The 8,140-nt window shown below is 51.6% G+C and overlaps 1 pseudogene; it reads left to right on the forward strand.

Annotated features, from left to right (window-relative positions):
- The first annotated feature begins 907 nt into the window (after window positions 1–907).
- On the forward strand, window positions 908–2,899 carry LOC135405053 (olfactory receptor 14J1-like; annotated as a pseudogene).
- Window positions 2,900–8,140: the final 5,241 nt, after the last annotated feature.

An 8,140-nucleotide genomic window follows, 5' to 3' on the forward strand; every position in this document is an offset into this window, starting at 1 on the left:
TGCCTCTCAGAACCCACAAGACTTGACCTGCAGTGCAATATTAATGTCAGGGATTTCAAACTTCCACAACCACTCCTAACTGTGGCAGGTGCAAGTGGGTGAACAAATACAGAGAATTCCCTCAGCTCAGTTCCTCATTTGGGCAAATTGCAAACAGCAAAGCTGAGAAGCTCTTTGATGTATCGTGAGTATATTTAATTTGATATCGCCCTGTATTCCAAGTTCCCTCTGTCAGCAGAGCATGAAGGAGTCCTTGGGAGCCCATCACAGAGTTACTGCTTCCAATGGTCCCCTTAGCCCACAAAAGCCAGAGCTCAGGAGAGGGAGCTGCAGGGAGGTCTGAGTGAGGAGAGAGTCTGAGAGTGGGGTGGCTGTGAGAGGTGTAATGTTTGCCTGCAGAAGCCTGGTCTAACTCAGCAGTGACTTTTCCTTCCCAACAGATCAAAATACCCTGAGGAAGGAGCAAATGTCCAACAGCAGCTCCATTTCCCAGTTCCTCCTCCTGGCATTCACAGACAGGAGGGAGCTTCAGCTCCTGCACTTCTGGCTCTTCCTGGCCATCTCCCTGGCTGCCCTCCTGGCCAACGGCCTCATCCTCAGCGCCGTAGCCTGCGACCACCACCTGCACACTCCCATGGGCTTCTTCCTGCTCAACCTCTCCCTCACAGACCTGGGCTGCATCTGCACCACTGTCCCCAAAGCCATGCACAATTCCCTCTGGGACACTAGAACCATCTCCTACACAGGATGTGCTGCACAGCTCTTTTTCTTTCTGTTCTTCATCTCAGCAGAGTTTTCCCTCCTCACCATCATGTGCTACGACCGCTACGTTGCCATCTGCAAACCCCTGCACTACGGGACCCTCCTGGGCAGCAGAACTTGTGCCCACATGGCAGCAGCTGCCTGGGCCACTGGCTTTCTCTATTCTCTGCTGCACACAGTCAATACATTTTCCCTGCCCCTGTGCCAGGGCAATGCCCTGGGCCAGTTCTTCTGTGAAATCCCACACATCCTCAAGCTCTCCTGCTCACACTCAGGCTACCTCAGGGAATTGGGCTTATTATGGTTACTGCCTGTATAGTGTTTGGTTGTTTTGTTTTCATTGTGTTCTCCTATGTGCAGATCTTCAGGGCTGTGCTGAGGATCCCCTCTCAGCAGGGACGGCACAAAGCCTTTTCCACGTGCCTCCCTCACTTGGCTGTGGTCTCTATTATTATCAGCACTGCAGCATTTTCCTACCTGAAGCCCCCCTCCATCTTCTCCCCATCCCTGGATCTGGCACTATCAGTTCTGTACTCAGTGGTGCCTCCAACACTGAATCCCTTCATCTACAGCCTCAGGAATCAGGAGCTCAAAAATGCCCTGAGAAAAATGATGGCTGGATGCTTTTCAGGAGCAATAAAGTGCCTGTTTTCTGGTGTGTAGCATTCAGAATGGGACTCCTTAATGGACCAGCCTTCCTGCTCTGGTTTTTCATGGAGGTCATCGGGTTCTTCTTGAAATAATTTTCTGTGCAATTAAATGTTATTATGCATCTGCCTTCTAATTTAGTGTCTACCCACTGAATGTGACCCAGAGATGTATAAATGATCAGTTTTGCTCTCTCTGTATTTAAACCAAATAAAGGACCCTGCGGTGCCCTCTTTGTCAAAGACTCTTCTTCTTAGCTGTTCCTAAAGGACAGCACACTGCAGGACAGGGTGTCTTTGCAAATGGGAAGGGGACAAGAATCCCAGCCCAGCAGCACTGCCAGGGAGCAGCAGGGCTTGGTCTTTGCAGAGCTGCTCTCTTGCCACTTCCACACTGTCCTCCTGAGCCCCTTTCTCGCTGTAAGGCCTGAGTGCTCTCTGAGCACAGTCCTCGGGGCTGGAAGCCCTTGGAGCACAGGCAGGGACAGGCCCTGGGAACTTGTGAAGCAGAGCTGGGCTCTCTTACAGCATCTCCAGGATGCTGTGGGATCTTCTGAGGCCACTGCATGTACTGGGTCACTTCTTCTGTGTCCTTGCTCCAGGGCTGGAACTCTCCTGCAGTGACCCCATGACACTCCTGCTCTCTGCTTTCCAGGTTCCATTTTTAGATCCAGTCTTCCCCTCCTGTTCACAGGGACATCCTGTGAGTGCTTCAGAGCTGCCATCCTGGGGCAGCTCCTGGCCAGCATGGGCAGGCACAAGGTCTCTCCACCTGCTCCTCTCACCTCCCCAGTGCCACTGTTTTCTGCAGCCTCCTCATCCTTGCCCAGCACAGCCCTCCCGGCACAGTTGGACACAGCCCTTGTTCTACCCCCTCCTCAGGCACCTGCCCAACCCCCTCAGCTCCAGCCTGAGGGCCAGAAACCTTCAGGGCAGGGAGGCACCAGGGAAAATGCTGAGCAAACCTTTCAGCTGCACTCAAATCCAATTGGAGGGGTTGGCCTTGAGGAAGAAATCCCTTCTCATTCTCCAGAACCACCAGGACAACCTGTGTTGTGTCCTGGGCACTCCTCTGGATGTGTGGGATGTTGCAAAAGTTTTGGTGTCAGGGATATTGAGAAGGCTGGGCAGTGTCACTGGGAGACCTCTCCCAAACCCTTGGAAAGGCCAGAGCCATCCCAGAGCTTCCTGGGGCCTTGGCAAAGGCAGACATGGAACCAGTCTGCAAACAGGGCAGCAAGGAGGGTTGGGAGAGTTCCAGACTGCTCAGGCTCAGCAGGGAAGGGGATAGGGCAAGTCCTGCAGCCATTGCCAGTCATGGGAAGGACAAGTCAGGGATTGCAGAACCTCTGTGGGAGGGAAAAGAAGGGGATGTTGTGTGCCCAGACTTTATCAAAGCCCTTGACATGGTGCCCTGACCTTATGACCAGGTTGGTGAGAGCTGGATTGAAGAACTGGAAGATGTGGTGGATGGGAAGTTTGCTGAATGAAGTGTCAAATAAAATCCATGGTACAAACTCCTCTTGGCAGCAACTTCCTGGTGAAATCCCTTAGTGATCAGCCTATGCCCACCAATGCTGAAGAGCTCTCTATATAATGGGACAAAATGCATTTTCTAGTCCTTTGTGAATGATGCCAAATGTCAAGGAGCCCTTGAGCAACCTGTCCTGGTTTAAAGACACATATTGGGGTGGGAACTCCAATAAAATGAATTTGCTCCCCTTTTATTCCCCACCACTACCGAGAGACAAAATACAAGGAGGTATAAGTGAAAAAAAAACCAGTTGACTGACAAGAAATATAGCAGCAAAACCAGTAATACCAACAGAACAGTTCAAAGCAACAGCAGAGAGAGAAATTGCCTCCTTTCTACCGCCCTGCCCCAATTCGCTTTTGTAAACAGATAAAAACAGGGATCAACATGTGCCTCCCTTCCCCCTTTTCCCTCTGAATGAACAAAGAACAAAAAACAGAACCAGGGGAAAGAGGGGGCAAAGCAAGATGTGGGAAACTCTCTGGTCTGAGATCAGTTGTGCTGCCCAAGAACACACTGACTCCAGAGGTGTCCAAGCAGGGCAGAGCCGGCGACTCCGGTCCATGTGGCGGCGGGGGGGAGGCAGCGGCTCTGCTTGATTCCATGGAGTTCTGGGGAGGCACAGTGGCCCCTTGGTTCTGTGAGGCTGTGAGATGTCTCAGGGTTCCTTTTGTTCCAAAGAGACCCTACATGTCACAATGGTCCCTTGGTTCCATGACATTCCACAGTGTCCCTGCATTCCTTTGGTTCCATGAGGCCCTGCAGTGTCACGGTGCCACTTGATTCCGTGATGTTACAAAGAATCAGAATGGCCCCTTGATTTAAGGCCAACTGCACATGGGGCTGCCTTGGGGGGAGTGTGGGCACCCAGACAAGGGAGTTGTTACCCCCCTGGACTCAGCCCTGGGGTCACCACATCTGGACTGGTCGGTCTGTCTGTGAGGTTCCCCATTCTGGAGGAATGAGGAAGAACTGGAGAGAGTCTAGAGGAGATCTGACAGGATGGAGCTTTTCTCTGTATTGGAAATAGAATGAAATCTCCACAAAGAGTAGCATGGAAGGTTCAGACTGAAGGTGAGGAAGAAGAAATATCACTCAATGGGGACCCTTGTGGTGCAAGAGGTCACCCAGAGGGAGTCAGGATCAGCCCATGGCTTTGTGTTGCAGGGAACAGCAAGAGCTGGTGCAGAGACATCAGGGAGGGTCTAGAAATGCTGCTGGGAGGGGGGTGGGAAAGCAGGAGGGGTGTGTGCAGCCTGCAAGGCCAGAGCAGCAGCAGGGCCAGGGCAGGACAGCCTGCAGGAGAGATGGCCAAGGGCTCTGGCAGGGCTGCAAGGCCCAAAGGCACCCAGGCCTTTGTCCCCTTGCCTCTGGCAGCTGCCTCTGCCACTCAGGCCACCACAACCAACTTTCCTGGCAGGTTCTGCACTTGGGTTCTGCCTCGCCCCTCCCTCAGGAGCCTGGCAGGGGTTGCCCAGTTTTGGGCCTTTGTTGTTCCTCCCCCTCCCATCCCAGTGCCCCCAAACAGTCCTGAGCCAGCCGGGAGGGACAGGATCTGCTGGGCCAGGGTCTGGGGCTCAGGCCTTGGCCTTTGTGCTCCACAAAACCAAGGCAGGCTTTGCTCAGCATTGCAGGGGCCTGCCCAGAGCCTTTGTCTGCCTGCACTCCGGGCCTCCAAGGAGCTGCTCCAAGGAGTCCCTGGGGAGGCTTTGGCAGTGCCTGCCCTCAGTGGGGCCCAGCAATGCTTCAAGGCACTTGGAGTTTGGCTTCTGACTTCTTCAGCAGCTGCTTCAATCTTCTCTCAGTACCTCAGGATCATGGGCTGGGCTGCAAACACACCGTGGGGCTCATTAAATTCCAGAAATCCCTCAGGATCTCTTTGTCTTCCTTTAATTGTCTTCAAGGCAATTTCAAAACAAGTCTTCCAAGTTTGTACTTTTTTTGTACTATATCAATTATGGATATTTTTAAGTTCATAGAAGAGGTGATAGAGGTGTTCTCCAAGTGATCTTGATGCTGAGTGTCTTCTCAGGAGATCCACACTGACCCTGGATGATCAACCTTGCTCCTCACCTCCAGCGTCACCAGTTCTGACATGGCCCATCTTGGACTGACAGCTGATGCAACTCCAAACACACTTTGGGACCATTAAAACACAGGAAAACAAATTATTTCTCTTTCTTTTATTTGTCTTCAAGTCATCAAGACTTCTAGAGCTAATTGGAGTTGTTTTGTAGTTTAGCTAAGCAGGAAGATTTTAAAGTGGAAGTCACGAAAAAAATATATTTTTTAATGAAAAAGAATGATTTACACAGAGCCTTGGGCTAGGGCACAAAGGATTTTGATCCAAAGACAAGGAGGCAAAAGACATTAGTAGCACTTAATCATTGACCAATTGAACAGTTTTCAAGTGATTCAATAGCATTTGCCACAATTTTAACAGTGACTGAATTATAGATTCGCAACAATTATAGATTCACCCCACAGTCAATTCACACCCACATCCAGGCAGAGATGTGTGGGCCTCCCTCAGCCCCGCTGCTTGTGGGCTCCCAAGGTGACAGGCTTTAGTGATCTGCTGAATTTCCATCCTGGTGTCAGGAATGACTGGAGTTTCCAAACTATTTGGGAATTGTATCCAAACTTTTCCATTTGGGCTGTGATTCAGGCACGTAATGTTCCAAGGCTTTCATGGGATGACTGATTATCCTGTGTTCCCCAGATGTTCCACTCTGGATTGTTCCCACCTTTATCATCCAGGAGCACCTGGTCCAGTCCAGGGACACTTCACCACACCCTTGGTCCAGTCCAGGGACACTTCACCACACCCTGGTCCAGTTCAGGGGCTCTTCATTGCTCAGCTGGTTTGGTCAGGGCTTGTCAGGAGCTCCTGAGACCATACCTATAAGAAGGATGGGGACAAACTTAGTTGTAATAAGACAAGTGATAATGGTTTTCAACTAAAAAAGAGCAGATTGGAACTAGATATAAGGAAGAAATTTTTTACACTGAAGGTGATAAAACACTGGCACAGGTTGCCCAGAGAGGTCATAGATGCCCCACCCTTGGAAACATTCAAGGCCAGGTTAGAAAGGGCTCTGAGCAACCTGATCTAGTTGAACGTGAACCTGTTCATTGTGGGGAGATTGGACTAGATGTCTTATAAAGGTCCCATCTGATTCAAACTATTTAGGATTCTATAGTTCTTTCCTACAGAGCCAAGGTTTACAAGGATCATCCAGGTTTCAGACCCAGATGTACACTCCCTTTGATGGCCCATCTGGCAGCTCTGCTAAAAAGCTGCTGCAAAGAACCTCCAGACCTAAAGGAGCTTTTGTGCTGGGCTCAGTTGTGGCTCTCAGGGATGGGGGGTTGGCTTTTGGCTGCCAGGTGCCAACCAAGGCTCTCTCTCCCTCTTCCTCCTTCTCCACTCCCCTTGGTGCCTGCAGGGTTGTTTCTCCCACATTTCTCTCACTCCTCTCTGGGCTACAGCACCCTGGATTTTATCCTTTCTCCAAAGGGTGATCACAGAGGTGCCTCTGGAATTGCTTTTTGGCTCAGCTTTGGGCACTGGCTGGTCCATTTTGGAGCCACCTGAAACTGGCTCTGTCTGACACAGAGTCAACTCTTGATCTCCTCTTCCCTAAGGGAAACCTGCAGCCCCCTCCCTGCTACCAAACCTGATGCACAGGGTCATTCAAGTGCCCAGGAACAGAGGAGGTCTTTGATCCCATTATTCCTCAGGCTGGTCAAACAAGACTTTGTCCTCTTCCTGTCCCTGACTGCAGGTTCTTTCTGTCAGAGCAGAGCTGGGCTGGACCTCAGCCGTGCTTTGCTCCAGAGCCTGCTGGGGTGGGAGCAGATGGCAATGGAAGAGTTGGGTTGGGCTGGATGATCCTTGTGGGTCCCTTCCACCTCAGCATATTCTGTCATTCTGTGTTTGTTTGGGTTTGGTTTGGTTGTGTTTGGTCTTTTTCCCTCCTTTTGATTTTCCTTTCCTCTTACCCATGAGTTTTTTCTTCATTGTCTTGGGCCTTGCTGGGCACCTGATGGCAAGACAAGTTTATCCAACTCAGTCATCTTGACCACATTTTTTGTACAAGTCACCATTAACTGGACAAGGTTTCTCACAGACTCGCTGCAACTTGGCATCATCCACAAAGGAGTGGAAAGTGCATTTCATCCCATCACCCAGAGACATAATAAAGATGTTCCATAGGAGTGGTCAAGGGCTGGTCCCTGATGGATGTCACCTGGGAGTTGCTGCCAAGAGGAATTTGTGCCATGACTTTTGACCCTCATCAGTCATTCAACTTCCCACTCACCACATGTCTCACTTGTCCAGTCCAGCTCTCACCAGTCTGGCTCTAAGGAGACCACAGGAGACCATGTCAAAGGCCTTGCTGAAGTCTGGGCACACAACATCCCCTTCTTTTTCCTCCCACAAGGGTCCTGCAATCCCTGCCTTGTCCTTCCAGTGCCTGGGAATGGCTGCAGGAGGACTTGCCATATCCCCTTCCCTGCTGAGCCTGAGCAGTCTGGAACTCTGCCAACCCTCCTTGCTGCCCTGTTTGCAGACTGGTTCCATGTCTGCCTTTGCCAAGGCCCCAGGAAGCTCTGGGATGGCTCTGGCCTTTGCAAGGGTTTGGGAGAGGTCTCCCAGTGACACTGTCCAGCCTTCTCAATATCCCTGACACCAAAACCTTTTCTATTATCCCACAGTTCCAGTTTAGTGCTCAGGACACAACACATATTCTCATGGTTCTTCAGGAGAAAATTAGAAGTGATATCATTATGGAGGTCAACTGGTGGAGCAGCCCAGTCTGCTCTGGCCCCACAGCAGTGCCCAGCCCAGGGTGCTGCAGAGCTCTGGGCACTCCCCCCACAGCCCCAGCCCCTCTGAAGGGCACAACAGCTCCTGGGGCACAGAGAGGAGTCTCAGCATCCCCATCAGCTCAGGGGCTGGACACTCAGCATGGCAGGAGGAAATGGAGGTCAGGGAAACTGCAGGAGCCCTGGTGTCACCTCCAGGAGATGCCCAGCACAGCCTGACTGTGCCCCTCAGTGCCAGCCCCTCTGCCCAGCCCAGCACAGAGTCCTGGCCCAGGGACAGAGCAGCCTGTCCCCAGGGGGGGCTGCAGAGAGAGGTGTCTCTGTGTCAGGGATTCCTCTCTGCAGGCCCAGAAATGCTGCCTTG

This window comes from Pseudopipra pipra, chromosome W (genome assembly GCF_036250125.1).
Source record: "Pseudopipra pipra isolate bDixPip1 chromosome W, bDixPip1.hap1, whole genome shotgun sequence".
Classification (NCBI taxonomy): Eukaryota; Metazoa; Chordata; class Aves; order Passeriformes; family Pipridae; genus Pseudopipra; species Pseudopipra pipra.